We start from the raw sequence: 14,620 nt of genomic DNA, 5'->3' as shown, positions 1-14,620 counted from the left end.
TCAGCCTGGGTTGAGAATTTGTATACCTTTATGCTTAGTGGATCTTTGCAAAACATTGATTTTGTTGTATTGATTTATGACTCCCAGTAAAATTTATCTGAAAATTTTGAGATAACGTAGTATGTAATTTGTTACAATGTGCATAAACTACCGACCACAGTGCCTGACATAATGAGTGTTATTAGCTATTTTCATTTTTGCATATCCTTCTAGTCATCCTTATCTACAAGAATACTCTCTTCTAATATAGTTACAGGTAGAACACATAATTGTATTTGTATATTCTGAGCATTTTTTTTCTATACAGTCTTTATGTAGTCATGATTTTGTTGTTACCAGTGTTTTTTTGTTATTGTGGTTTCTTTGTTTTTGTTTTTGTTTTGAGATAAGGTCTCACTTTGTCTCTCAGGCTGGAGTGCGGTGGCGTGATCTTGGCTCACTGCAGCCTTGAACTCCCAGGCTCAAGTGATCCTCCTGCTTCAGCCCCGCAGGTAGCTGGGACTACAGGAGTGAACCACCACTCCCAGCTAATTTTTCTTGTTTTGTTCTAGGGACGAGTTCTCACTATGTTGCCTAGGCTGGTCTCGAACTCCTGGGCTCAAGCAATCCTCCCGACTTGGCCTCCCAAAATGCTGGGATTACATATGTGAGCCACTATGCCTGGCCTGTTATTCCTGTATTCTAACTTATCCATCTCTTATGGTATGATTTTTAGTTTTTTCTAATTTATGTTTTCATACTTTTATCTATTGTGCTACGTTAAAAAGCTTCATATAGTTTTCTTTCATCCAGTGATTTTAGCCCCCTGATGATGTTCTCTATCAGTTATGGCACTGGTGACTTAAAATGGATGTTATTCCTCTGTCATTCCTTCTACGTTTGTTACCTGGCATTTTTAACAAAGAGCTTTCTCTTCTCCCCTTTATTTCGGTATCACTGCTGACTAATGCACTTGCGTTTTATTCCATGGGTTATTTTCCATCACTGTCATTGTTCTTTTTGATGCCTGTGCTGTCCCAGATGCGGCCGCGGGAGCCTTCAGCCTGTCTCCTGTGTCCTTTCAACTGTCTCTGTTAGTCTTTGACCATTTCTTACTTTCTGACAGAACCAGAGGATCCAGGCTCATTTTGTCCTCTTCCTGCCTTGGGCCTGGACTCAGCCATTTCTCTTAAGGATCATGTGTTTTTAGCTTAAAAATTAATCAGCTTTCCAGAAGATCTACAAAACCCTAACTTCCCTTTTGAGCAATTGTTTTCTAAAATTAGATTTTTTTGTTTTTTAAGGGTTATTCCTTTATTCTCTCTATAAGTTCTTTTGAAGTGTGGTGTTAGGGAACCATGCCTGAGTTTGCTTATTAACTCTTCCAGTGTTTATCAGATCATTTTTTCCCTACGCTATGTCATCTTAAACATCTTAAGCGATTCATTGACATTTTCTGTTTCTTTGTATTTTCATAGACTATATTGCCACTTCTAGATTAGCTGATTAATGTACAAATTGAATTATTTTGCATATCCTTGGTAATATAGGCTGTTGATGCCAAAGGAGGAAAAACAAATGGACTTGAAAACTGGTCGAATGCGTCAGAAAGCCATTTTTGGAGATGATTCTGTGGGAACGTCTTCTCTCCTTTCTTGATCTCTTAATTTTTTTTTCTTACCCAAATATATACTGGTTGATTTTGTCTTTCTAGAAGATCCAAGATCTTTGGTTTAGAGATATATTCTCTTAATGTTAACTGGTATTAGAATACTCTTTTCTGTATTTTATTTCAATACATTTTAAAAATAGAAATGATTGTATTTTCTTTTAACTTGTGAAGTAGAGCATGGCACCCAAATGTTGTATTCTCAGTATTTCAAAAAATTTCCTTCTTACTGTACAAGTTGTATTCAGCATATAAAGTCCATCCAGCTTTGTTGTAGATGCAGTGTGATTATTACATGTTGATAAGGTGTGAACTGGAGATGGGATCCAAAAGTACTGTACCTATTGTAATTTTTAATCTAATTGTAGGTTTGGTGGTGAATATTTTACTACTGCAAAATGAAAACAGCATTTCATCAGAAGTTGTTTTATGGTCTTTCAGGCATTTTATTTTATATCTTTGGTGCTTTTTGCCCATGAAGTATCTCTTTTGTGTGTTTGTGTGTGTGTGTATGTGTATTGATCTGCTGTAAATTTCACAGTGCTCGTTGTCAGGGATCATCAGAATCAGGCCTAGGCAGAGAGCTGAGCAGTACTCTCAGTACGTCTCTGTGTCCTGGTTGCCACATTATCTCTGTTGTTGATTTATAAATTGGAGAACTCTCTGACCTGTAACAAAGGTTGGATAGATCAGAGACAATTGGAAGAGGAATCCTCTACTCTATTGTCACCTCTTCTTTTTCTATTCACACATGTCAGATAGAGACATGCGTGTTGTAAATTATTTTGTCAGAATGAGAGCCTGGCAGATTAAATGCTTTCTTCTCTTCTTGCTGGACTTGATATCGATCTCTTGTTCATTTCTTGATAATATGTTTGGTTATTTTTGTTTTCATTGCTTTTAGTGTCAGAGATGGCTTTGGATTCCCTGTTCTGCATGCTCCTGCCTGGCTCCTGAACCCAGCTGGAGAGGTGTGTCAATCCCAACTGGTGAAGTACTGAGAGGAAGCTGCACAAAAGGCAGCAAGGTATTAATAAGTGTACCTCTGACATTTTAACCACCTCTGACTTTTCCATGGAATGTACAAGTAGTAGTCTCTGTCAGAGCTATGTTTTAAAGGAAAAAAAGAAACTTGAAGTCGTAAACTGTTTATTAATTTATGCTGTTATTTTGTGTTTACTCAACTCATTTATATTGACTTGTAAATTAGTAATTTATGAACTACTATTCATCAATTCATTGCCTACATGTCAGCAAACAAGTTTTCTTCTTAATAAAGAATCCGGTGGCTGGGCACAATGGTTCACACCTGTAATCTCAGCACGTTGGGAAGGCAAGGCAGGAGGATTCCTTGAAGCCAGGAGTTCAAGACCAGCCTGGGCAACATAGCAAGATTTCATCTCTACAAAAAAATGAAAACATTGGCTGGGCATGGTGGCTCATTCCTGTAGTTCAGGCTACTCAGGAGCCTGAGGTAGGAGGATCACTTGAACCCAGGAGTTTGAGGCTGCAGTGAGCTATGATCCTAACACTGCTCTCCAGCCTGGGTGACACACCAAGACAGCATCTCTTCAAAAAAGGAATCTAGGGGCATCAGTGTGTGCACACAGCATGGCTTGTGAATGCGGAAGTGCCTGTGTGCATAGTTGTGCTCAAGAATGTGTTGATGATTATACCTTCTCAGAATGAAAAAAAAATTTTTTTTTTTGAGATGGAGTCTTGCTCTATCACCAGGCTGGAGTGCAGTGGTGCTATCTCGGCTCACTGCAACCTATGCCTCCCGGGTTCAAGCAATTCTCCTGCCTCAGCCTCCTGAGTAGCTGGGACTACAGGCACACACCACCACTCCTGGCTAATTTTTTGTATTTTAGTAGAGACAGGGTTTCACCATGTGGGCCAGGATGGTCTTGATCCCCTGACCTCATGATCGGCCCACCTGGACCTCCCAAAATGCTGGGATTACAGGTGTGAGCCACCATGCCTGGCCTGAAGGTCACTTTTATAAAGATCTCTTTACGTCTTAGATTTGATTCTTCCTTTAAATATTTTTCTCATTGACATTTGAAAGCACCTGACCATATATAAAATGAAGAATTTTCATAACTCCATAAAAGGAGAATTATGATATCATCTACTATTTCTTTCTCTTGTCTCATAAATCTAAACCATCAACCTGCTTATTTTTGTATACTGTCACACTGTGTATTCCCTGCATTGAATGCCTTTCTATTGACATTCTCTGTAAAAATTGTGGGAAGTTTTCTGTACCCTAAATTTTCTGTTATGGGGATTAATTATCCACTATCCAATTTTTTTCCAAGTCTTACATCAGAAAGGGTAAATACAGCCCTCACAGCAGCCTGTTGTTTGTCCTGCAATTGTGTTTCCATCACATTACACAAAGCCTCTTTGTCTTTGTGGTTGTACCCTACTAATAAGTTTTTTTTTAAATTATGTAATGTGTGTATATACAAATACCTATATGTATGTGTGTACACATACAGCTGATATCTACTGAGATTGTGTATGCATGAATTAACTTGTAATGTATGTATAGAATTAACTTGTAATTTTAAGAAAATAAATTATTTTGTAAAGATAAATCTCATGTTTAAGAAGGGGAATTACAATTGAATCATTTAGGGATGCCTCAGCCTAAACATAATATGGAAAAAGCCATAACCAAAAGTCATTTTAGAGTACTGCTAGGTTACTCAACCTGTCATCACATTTAATTCAAATGTCAGTTTGAACCATGGCCAGTCTATTTTCGTTAATATGTTATTTAAATCAACTTGTGAAGTCTTCATTTTAAATATAGAATTTGTGTTAATGAACTGGAAAATAACATTCTGTTGCTTGGAAGATGTGTTAAAGCCTGAAGATTTATGACTTTGTAAAAGAAGAAAACCAGCTGTTGATCAGTTGGCATTAGTATGTGAGGATGTACTCATATTTGGTAATAGCCATTTTTTTCTAACTAGAGTAAGGGAGTTGGGAATGGGAGGCAGAAACAGGGACACAGATATATAAAAAATTGTAGAACAAAACTGTATTGAGTTCTGAGTATGGGTCTGTGATCCATGGTTCAGTTTGAGAGGTTCCTGTGTCCCTTATGAGAAGGGACAGGAAAGCCAGGAGGACAGGAGTATGTTTGGGCCTGTGCCTGTGCTTCCACCACAGAAGTCAGCAGCTCTTTCTCTTTTCTCCTCTTTATCTAATAATTGTCTCCTCTTCAAATGTGGGAAATGAGCTTAATCAAAGATTTGTTGTGTTTTTTGTTTGTTTGTTTTTGAAATGTAGCCTCAGTGTGTTTGCCCAGGCTGATCTTAAACTCCTGGGCTCAAGTGATCCTCCCTCTCAGCCTCCTGAGTAGCTGGGACTACAGGCATGTGCCACCACACCCAGCTAAGTTAGTGCTAATGTGTAGTTTATCTGCTTCAGTTTTGAAGGACAGGATATATATAGATAGTTATGTTGTGTGTGTGGTGGAGGCGTGTGTTTGTGTGTGTGTGTGTGTGTGTGTGTGTGTATATATATTTATATATTACTAGTCCATTGCTGCTACAACAAACTACCAGTATGTCAGGGCATAAAACAAATTTATTACACTCCTGTATGTCAGAGTGTGATGTGGATCTCACTGGGCTAAAATCTAGGTGTTGGAAAGGCTACCTTCATCTCTAGAGGCTCTAGGGGATCTTTTTTCTCACCTTTTCCACATTCTGGAGTCTGCCTGCATTTTTTGGCTTTGGGCTTTTCTCCACTATCACCATTAGCAACCTTGCATCCCATGGACCCTTCTTCTATGGCCACATGTCTCTCTGGCTCTTTCCTTCCCCTTCTCTTCCACTGTTAAGGACTCATGTGCTTACTTATTCCTGAATGGAGACACCGTCATCATCCACATGAGCCCACTGTCCTAATCCATACAGGCTGCTGGAAGGAAATGCATTAGACCGGGTAGCTTATAAATAACAGAACTTTGTTTCTCACAGTCCTGGAGGCTGAGAAGTGCAAGATCAAGGTGCTGGCAGTTTTGGTGTCTGGTGAAGGCCTGCTTTCTCATAGAGGCTTCCTTCTTGCTGTGTCTTCACATGGTGAGAGGAACAAACAAGCTCCCTTGTGCCTTTAATAAGGGCGCTAATCTCAGTCATGAGGGCAGAATCTCCCGTAAGGCTTAACCTCCTAATACCATCACCTTGAGGGTTAGGATTTTAACACATGAACATTGACGGAACACAACGTTCATTCCAAAGCACCAGGGTAGTCTCCTCATGTCAAGGTCTTTACCTGAATCACATGCGTGATGTACCGTTTTCATGTAAGATTCTAGGAATCTGTGGACATCTTTGGGGGGCCATTATTTTACTGACCACATATTACATATATTTTAATGTTCTAGACTAGTATGAAAACAATGCCACTTCCATTGCTTTATATATGTATATATATACACATTGTTTAATGCTATAATTTAAAAAAAAGTTGTAGACACAAATATACCCATTTAAAAAAAAATTTTTTTTTGCTATTTTACTTCATACTGCCAACTCCCTTTTCCTGAAACTGCTTCAACTCTGGAATTCTTTTTTGCTATTAGTTTTATTTTATTGAAATATTCATGAATGAGCATACACTTGTATATGGGTTTAAAATTCACAGTAATGTTCTCATGAATTCATCTGTGAATAACATTTTATAGACAAAATGTCTGCACTAGGACAAGAGAAAGATGTATAATTTCCTTGTTCTAAGGTACCGCCATTCATTGTTATTATTTTAAAATACAAGTGTTGACTGATGTCAAAACACAAAATGGGGCCGGGAGTGGTGGCTCCTGCCTGTAATCCCAACACTTTGGGAGACTGAGGTGGGTGGATCACCTGAGGTCAGGAGTTTGAGACCAGCCTGGCCAATGTGGTAAAACCCCGTCTCTACTAAAAATACAAAAATTAGCTGGGCATGTGTTGCACGCCCATAATCTTAGCTACCCGGGAGACTGAGTCAGGAGAATCGCTGGAACCTGGGAGGCGGAGGCTGTAGTGAGCTGAGATCACACCAGTGCACTCCAGCCTGGGTGACAGAGAGAGACTCTGTTCTTCCCCCCACCCCAAAAAAAAAAACACAAAAAGGGATAATTGGCCGGGCTTGGTGGCTCACGCCTGTAATCCCAGCATTTTGGGAGGCCGAGGTGGATGGATCACCTGAGACCAAGAGTTCGAGACTAGCCTGACCAACATGGAGAAACCCCGTCTCTACTAAAAATGCAAAAATTAGCAGGGCATGGTGGCACATGCCTGTAATCCCAGCTACTCAGGAGGCTGAGGCAGGAGAATTGCTTGACTCTGGGAGGTGGAGGTTGCTGTGAACCAAGATCGCACCATTGCACTCCAGCCTGGGCAACAACAGCAAAACTCCGTCTCAAAAAAAAAAAAAAAAGATTTATAACTGGGCAGTAGAATTGAAAATCATTTTTAAAAATATCCAAAATACCTAAGGAACTTGTATAAATAAATAGGAAAAAAAAAAGAGAAAAACATCAAGAAGCCCACAAAAAAGCAGATTTGTAAATGGGCAATGGATTTGAATAGACATTTAGCCAAAGAAGACGTCCAGTTGGTGAAAAGGCATATGGAAAGGTGCTCAACATCACTGACTATCAGGAAAATGAAAATCAAAACCGCCACGAGTGGTTTAGATCACAGCGGCATGCATGAAAGTTTTCAGGCCTCCAGGTGTTTGGAGTGGCTGAGGAGAGTAGAGAGCTTTTGTCTGAGGTGGAAGAGTGGAGTCTCAACAAGAACCAGTGTATTCTGGACATGTGTGGGCCCTGGAGTGTGCATGGCTGGATGCCTTGTCTACCTGTGCCTCACAGAGTGACACCACTGTGGTGTGGTTGATCAGAGGGCCAGGTGGCTTTCAGAGGGAGTGGGAAGTGGTGGGGGTTGGTTTGTTTGCCCATGGATGATAGCAAAAGTGAGTTGGCTTCCCAAGAACTTTTACCAGTAGCCTGTTTTGCTACAATTCTAGACCCAGACTGGGGTCCCAAGGCATCGTAGCCCACAGCTTCTTAGCAAGTACATGTTCAGTTGGATCCCCCAGCTCAGCCTGGGTCGTCCCCACCTTCTGCCTCTTGGGCCATAGCTCAGCTCTACACACTGAGCCATCATCCTATGGTGAGCAAGACCCCATTCTTGGGCTTCAGTCTCTTTCCCTGCAGCAGGCAATCAAGGTGGTGGCTGGAAAGGGCCAAGGAGCCACATGTCACAGTGCCCTGCTGCCTGAACAAGGACCAGAGGCCTGTGGAACACATGGCTCTCAGATTTCTCCCATTTGATGACTCATCAGCTGCCCCCACATGGCTTTCTAGCTCACAGCAGATCTAGCCTTCTCTGAGCAGTGAAGATGGGATGTTTTATGGTCATTTTCCCTGGTGTGCAGAGCCCAAGTGGAGTTCTTCAGCACACCCTAGTCCATCCCCTCACTAACACCCCCACCTGTCCAGTCTTACCTGCCTTCATATCAAAAGCACACAGTAACCCAGAGGGCTTCAGCCCTGCCCTGCCTGACTTTCTAGGAAACCCCCCTCTCCACCCACCCTAATCAGACACTGTCTGAAGGTTCCCCCTCATCATTTTAAAAGGAAGAGAAATTTTTCTGACACAGAGGTTCTGGTGAAGTGTCCAGCTCCCACATCACAGGGTGATGGCAGTTTGGGCTGGACCAGGATCAGACAGTGCTGTCCTGGGGCTGGCCGTCTGATAAGGGGCTCCAGAAAGGGCAGTGGTGGACCCCTGGGAAGCTTTCTGCTCTCCTGATCACAGGTTTTTGGTGAGAGGACCTATTGGCCGCTAGGGTGTCTGCGTGTGTGTGTGTGTGTGTGTGTGTGTGTGTGATGTCTGTTTACTTGGATTGACTTATTTCAGCATGAAGCCCACTGTTTTGCTGAATGTATCTCACTGTTTCCTGAAACTCAGTACATTCAGCTGGCTTAAGGGTCCTGGGGCCTCGCTGTGTCATATTTGCACAAGCCTAGTGTCTGTGCAGACTGTACACTGGAGTTCAGTTGTAAGACCCTTTTGATCCCTTATTCTGTTCCTGTAATAGAAAACCCATTTCACTCAATGGAATAGAAACCCAGATCTAATGGAGAGATGTTCTAATCTGCCATACACTGGGGCAGTGGCCAGTGATTTGGACTTTGTGGCACAGATGGAAATTTCCAGGTTCTCTAGGTGGTAGGCAGAGGCCTCACTTTTTAAGAAACTCCCCCACTCCACCCCTGCCAATGAGGACATTGCTTAGAGATATTTCTATCAGTGTTGAGTAGAAGAGATCATTTCTTGATGTTAAATTTCAGGTAAGGATGCCAGCTTCTGCATATCAGGGTGGTGATGCTTGGGCTGACAGGTCTAGACAGCACTGTCTGAAAGGGGGCTTAAGGAAGTAGCTGTGAAAGGCCCCTGGGATGTTTTCTGCCCCCCTCTCTGCAAATCCCCTGGAGGGAGATCCTGTTAGTCACTACGGGATGTGTGTGTGTGTGTTCTTCACTTGTTGCTTGGGGGTGGGAAGAGACAACAAAAGCCTATAGAATCTATACTTTTCAGTTCATCTCCCATCCTAGTCCAATCATGGCCTACCATCCTTAGCTACCGATCGCAGAGGAGACTCTGCGCATTTGTGTTCATGCGGCCTTGGATGTTGGCAGATTCAGATTGGTGCCCCAGGCATCTGTGCCTGTAACTGCAGTTTCAGCGGGCTCAGGACCAGGCTAAAGGGCCTCCAAGCTGCCTCCAGTTTCCTGGTGCCTGCATGTGCAATATACTCCCCTGGCCTGGCTCTTTCCTGCCTCTTCTTGCCAGTTGGGTCAGAACTAACTTATTAACCAGTGTTTTCTGAGCTTTAATCGAACTGGCTCCAACCATTTGGAGACTTGAAAAGGGCTACATGATAGTTATAGATTTTTAAAGATATATTATTATTTTAGAGTAGTTTTGAGTGTACAGCAAAATGGAGTGCAGAGTCCAGAGATCTCATATGCCCTCAATTCCTGTACACTCTCAGGTCACTCCACCAACAACCTCCTACACCAGAGACACTTTGAAACATTAGAAAATATATTTGAGCATTCAGAAATGTATAAACTAGGCAGCCCCAGACTGCAAGCAGCTCAGAGGTCCAACAGAGAGGCTTAGGGAGGGTGGGGGAAGAATTTTATATGGTGAATGTGGAAGAAAAAGAAAATACTTGATTGGGTAAAGTGGAGCAGTGGCCTCATTTGGAACATTACAGTGGAAAGTTTCTAGTTAGATGTTAGTTGGTGGTTTCTGATTGGTTAAGCTTAAGTTTCCTTTTATTATTTACACTGAGTCAAGTTTTGGTTTATTTAAGGAGGAATTGAGTGCACTGCAGCCACCTCAGCCTCATGGCCACCTGTTTATTTGATTATTGTTAACAGAGAAGATCCTTTTAAAAAATCTGTTGTCCCACCTGGAGTGCAGTGACGTGATGATGGCTCGCTGCAGCCACAACCTTCCAGCTCAGGTGATCCTCCCACCTCAGTGCTCCCCACGCTGAGTAGCTGGGACTACAGGCATGTGCCACCACACCACCATGCTAGGCTAATGGTTTGTATTTGTTTGAGAGATGCAGTTTCCCTAAGTTGCTTAGGCTCCTTTCGAGCTCTTTGACTCAAATAATCTGCCTGCATTGGTCTCCCCAAGTGCTGGAATTACAGGCCATCTAAATCTTTTATCTCAGATTTGCCTTGTGACAAAAGGAGGGGTACTTTTTCTGACATGATGAGGCAGAGAAAGGTGAGGTGGGCGCATCCTGTGCATATTATTTTCTCAGGTGATGGGAATATGGTCGGCTCTTGCCTAATGGGATATATTTTCTCTTTGAATGATTTGGCAAGATATCAGATGAGAGAAGTTGAATAAATGTTAGAAGAACATGGAAAAAATAGGTTATACATGTTGGGTTTCTGAAGAAATGATGTCGTTGGAGAAACAAAACTTTTGTTGATTTCTGGAAACATTTAGGGCCAATTTTTTGTGTAAGTAATTTGAATTTATGATGATATCTCTGACCACTTTTTGATATTTTTTCTGGTTCAGCTGAGTGGTGTCATTGAGCAAACACAGAGTGGGGCTCATCGAGGGATGAGATTTTGCCAGAGAAAGGACGAGCAGCAAGTCAGGGAGCTTAAGGTAATTATGAGAACGTGACTATCTAAAATTGCTTAGGTAGAAGGAGACAGATTGGGTTTTTGTGTGTTTGGTATTTGGGGTAAGAGGGATGTGGGTGTGTATGTGAGATGTGTTGTTTATTCTCTCTCTCTCTCTCTCTTTTTTTTTTTTTTGAGAGGGAGTCTCGCTCTTTTGCCCAGGCTGGAGTGCTGTGGCACAGTCTTGGCTCACTGCAACCTCTGCCTCCCAGGTTCAAGGGATTCTCCTGCCTCAGCCTCCCGAGTAGCTGGGATTACAGGCACCTGCCAGCATGCCCGGCTAATTTTTGTGATTTTTTTTTTTAGTAGAGATGAGGTTTCACTATGTAGGCGAAGCTGGTCTCGAACTCCTGACCTCAGACGATCTGCCCGCCTCGGCCTCCCAAAGTGCTGGGATTTCAGGCATGATCCACCTCGCCTGGCCTGTTTATTCTCTTAAGAGAGAAAATGAGGGGATTTATGGACTGTAGTTCTGGACAAGGTGGAAAATTCTTAAAGTGGATGTATTGGGGCAAGTGCTCTGACAGGCTAGGATGGTGCAGTCAGTCCCTTCACCCAGAAATCCATAGAATGTTAGCAGTTGAGACTCAAACCTTGTGAAAAACAGGTGGTGGAAAGCAAATCCCTCGCAGCAACTGGCACCATAATCAAGACAGAATGTTTGCAGAATAAATGGAGTTACCTGCTTTCAGCCCCGGGTGGTAGCTGTTGTCTGCCCTGATGATATGTGATAATAATTTGTGATCCTGTTGTCTTAAAATGGGGTCACTCATCTCCAGTAGAATTAAGTCCACAGTGAAGTTGTCCTCCCATCCCCAAAGAGATAAACATATATGAATGAACTCACGTGATAACAACTACTGCTGCCTGGGATCATGAGAGACCTGAACCGAACTGATAGGAAGTGAAAAGTGGCTGAGATAATGAGAATAGACCCATCTGCAGAGGATCATAAAACCAGCAAAGACAAGGTCTTGTCTAAGATGCCTTCACAAGCTTTGTCTGTGAGAACTCTAAGGATTTCTCCAGACCTGTTGGCTGCTGCTGTGATCTCTGCCCAAGAGGAGCCTCTGACCAGCATCCAAAAGGCTTCTGGACCCACTGGACTCTTCTGGAGGTACATTGGTCTCCCGAGCCATGGCTGTGGTTTTTTACTCCCTGTATCACTGCCTGTGTGTAGAATGATAATTGCATAATTGATAGTGTGAAGACCTCTTGATAAATGGTAAATCTGAGCATATGTATTTGGCTGACATGTCATTGTGAAACCTCACAGCTTCAGTCAGTGTCAGTGCAGCTAGGGAGCATGTACCTAATGCCCATATCACTGGGCATAGTCTACAGGCACCTAATAACTCAGGTACCTTAACAGTCACTAATGAGTGTATCTCCAAGGACTAAACAATGGAAGACTGTAGAAGATGCCATTCATTAAGATATCTCAAGAAAAGGGAAGACTGTTATTCACTTCTCATGGGACAGGACTTTATAGGGCACCTGAAAAAACTCCCATGAAAAATCACTTTTACAAAATGTCAGGTTATGATATCCAAGATGAAACCAATGAGTCACAACATTCACATAATACACGGTACAACCCTGATCTCTTGACTGTCATCAAATGTTTCTTACCTCTAAACCAAAGTTTCATTTTATAATTTAATTTTTCTCATTGTTTTCTGTTCTCTTAGCTTAAGAAAAGATCATTACAAACTTTTTGTATGTTTTTCATGTATGCTTGCAAAGGGTTGTAAAACTTTATTGTGATTATTCTTGCTTTAAGCTGAAACTTCCCTAATCTTTCTTTAGAGATTGTGGCATAGCATGTTAGTTTCTTTTCCATATCCAATTGTTTTCTGTAATGAATACAGAAATACGGGCACTATTTTGTAACTTTAAATAGACATCATTTCAAGTCTACAAGAATTATCCAAAATGGTATTTAATGACATTTCTAGGTCTTCAGACACTATTAACGCAAATTGTAGCCTCTAGGTCCTGAAGATTTTAGTAGATACTGGTTACTGAAACTGAGCTTTCTTGAATTCTTTTTCCTTCCACTGTGGTTTCCCACATTTCAACATATCACCTATTTTTGTCCTCAAACGTTACTTAAATTTTTTGCACAGAATTAAATTAAATATGAATCATCCCTCCTCTGATTTTTGAAATGACCCTTTGCTTCCTATGATAATCATTCTTCTGGTCTGTTTTGTAGTTGTGTGTTAGAGTTTGTAAATATTCACACATCTTGCAACTGCATATAATTTTCTTATTATTTTTTCCTCTTCTTCTAAAGCTGCTGGTATTTCTTTTAACTTTTTGTGGGAAAAATTAAACCCATCTTTCACTTTGTTGATACACTTATTTATAATTGAACTCCTTGATTTTTGCTCGAATTGCTTTTCAAGTTACCCACTTTTAGGGAAGACATTATTTGGGTTTTGTTTAGTGTATCAGGCTTTTTTTTAGTTAGTTGTATCAAGAAGTGTAGACTTTTCTATACATAATATCCTTTTTCTCACAGTAGTTATTTAAAAAAAAAAAAAAAAAGTCTGTAGCCGAGTGCAGTGGCTCACGCCCGCAATCCCAGCACTCTGCGAGGCCGAGGTGGGCGGATCACGAGGTCAAGAGATCAAGACCATCCTGGCTAACACAAAGAAACCCCGTCTCTACTAAAAATACAAAAAATTAGCCGGACATGGTAAGGGGTGCCTGTAGTCCCAGCTACTCAGGAGGCTGAGGCAGGAGAATGGCGTCAACCCAGGAGGCAGAGGTTGCAGTGAGCTGAGATCGTGCCACTGCACTCCAGCATGGGCGACAGAGCAAGACTCCATCTCAAAAAAAAAAAAAAAAAAAAAAAGTCTGTTAAAATAAAGGTCATCAAAAGATCTTTTCCTAAACCTTTCCTTTACCAGAAATATCTCTAGAGTCACATGGTCCTTTCTCCCTTCTTGCTTTTGTAGGAGTCCAAAGCTAATCTGTCCCTGATCCAGATTGCACGCACCTATGCCTTTTGGGGCCCTTCTGCGTTCGTTCTTCCATCTCTTCTAACCTCAAAAATGTGTTTTCTCTGTTGGCTCTTTTCCTTTAACATAGAAATATACTCACACTTTTGTTGAATCTTGGAAAAAAAGGCTTCCTTTACCACATATCTCCCTTTAATACTACATCTCTCTTCTCAGCCAAATACTTGGGAAGAGAAGCCCTGAGTTTGTGTCATTGTTTTCTCACCTCCAGTTCACTACTTTACCCACTGCCTGACATCCAGCTCGCTCACACAAACACACAAGCCCAAGCCCAATCACTAAGTTGCCATAGCTGATTTGTAGCTTTCCTGTCCTCCTGGCAAAATGTGACTCTGCATTGGGATAACACATGTTGAGTACCTATTGAACAGGCACTGTGCTAGGTGCTGCTGTTATAGATATGAAAAGAAGGCATCATCTCCTTTCTAACAACTCACAGGAGCAGCCATTCCTGATTCATACACAGGTCTCGACTCCCAGTCCTCACTTTTGTAAGCTTCACTTAATGCCGTGTAAATCACCCTATTCTCCAGGTCTTCTTTCTTCCCAGTTCTCCTTACTATACACAACTCTCAAGGCAGTCACCTCCACACCCATGGCTTCAATTGCTTTCTCCATTCTCTGAGAACAATAGAATTTTAAATGCTTTTTTTCATGTATTAGCTTTATTTTATACAAGATGCCTCACTTGCTGTAACCATAGATTCAAAG

General features: G+C 41.6%; 1 protein-coding gene across 4 annotated transcripts in view; it reads left to right on the top strand.

The window, feature by feature from the left end:
- The first annotated feature begins 5,651 nt into the window (after positions 1-5,651).
- Positions 5,652-14,620, top strand: part of AGAP9 (ArfGAP with GTPase domain, ankyrin repeat and PH domain 9) — a 42,181-nt gene continuing 33,212 nt past the window's right edge. For 2 of the 4 annotated variants that reach the window (XM_063727302.1, XM_054522248.2), the window contains exon 1: positions 11,185-11,997. The gene's annotated coding sequence lies outside the window, so the exon portion shown is untranslated. Of the gene's footprint in view, positions 5,749-10,770; positions 10,864-11,184; positions 11,998-14,620 lie in introns of those variants that run through there. The other 2 variants (XM_054522249.2, XM_054522247.2) reach the window with 2 other exon arrangements.

Source organism: Pongo abelii, chromosome 8 (assembly GCF_028885655.2).
Source record: "Pongo abelii isolate AG06213 chromosome 8, NHGRI_mPonAbe1-v2.0_pri, whole genome shotgun sequence".
NCBI classification, from domain to species: domain Eukaryota; kingdom Metazoa; phylum Chordata; class Mammalia; order Primates; family Hominidae; genus Pongo; species Pongo abelii.
Note: the sequence above shows the minus strand (reverse complement) of the source record. Positions and strands in the feature narration are given on the sequence as shown.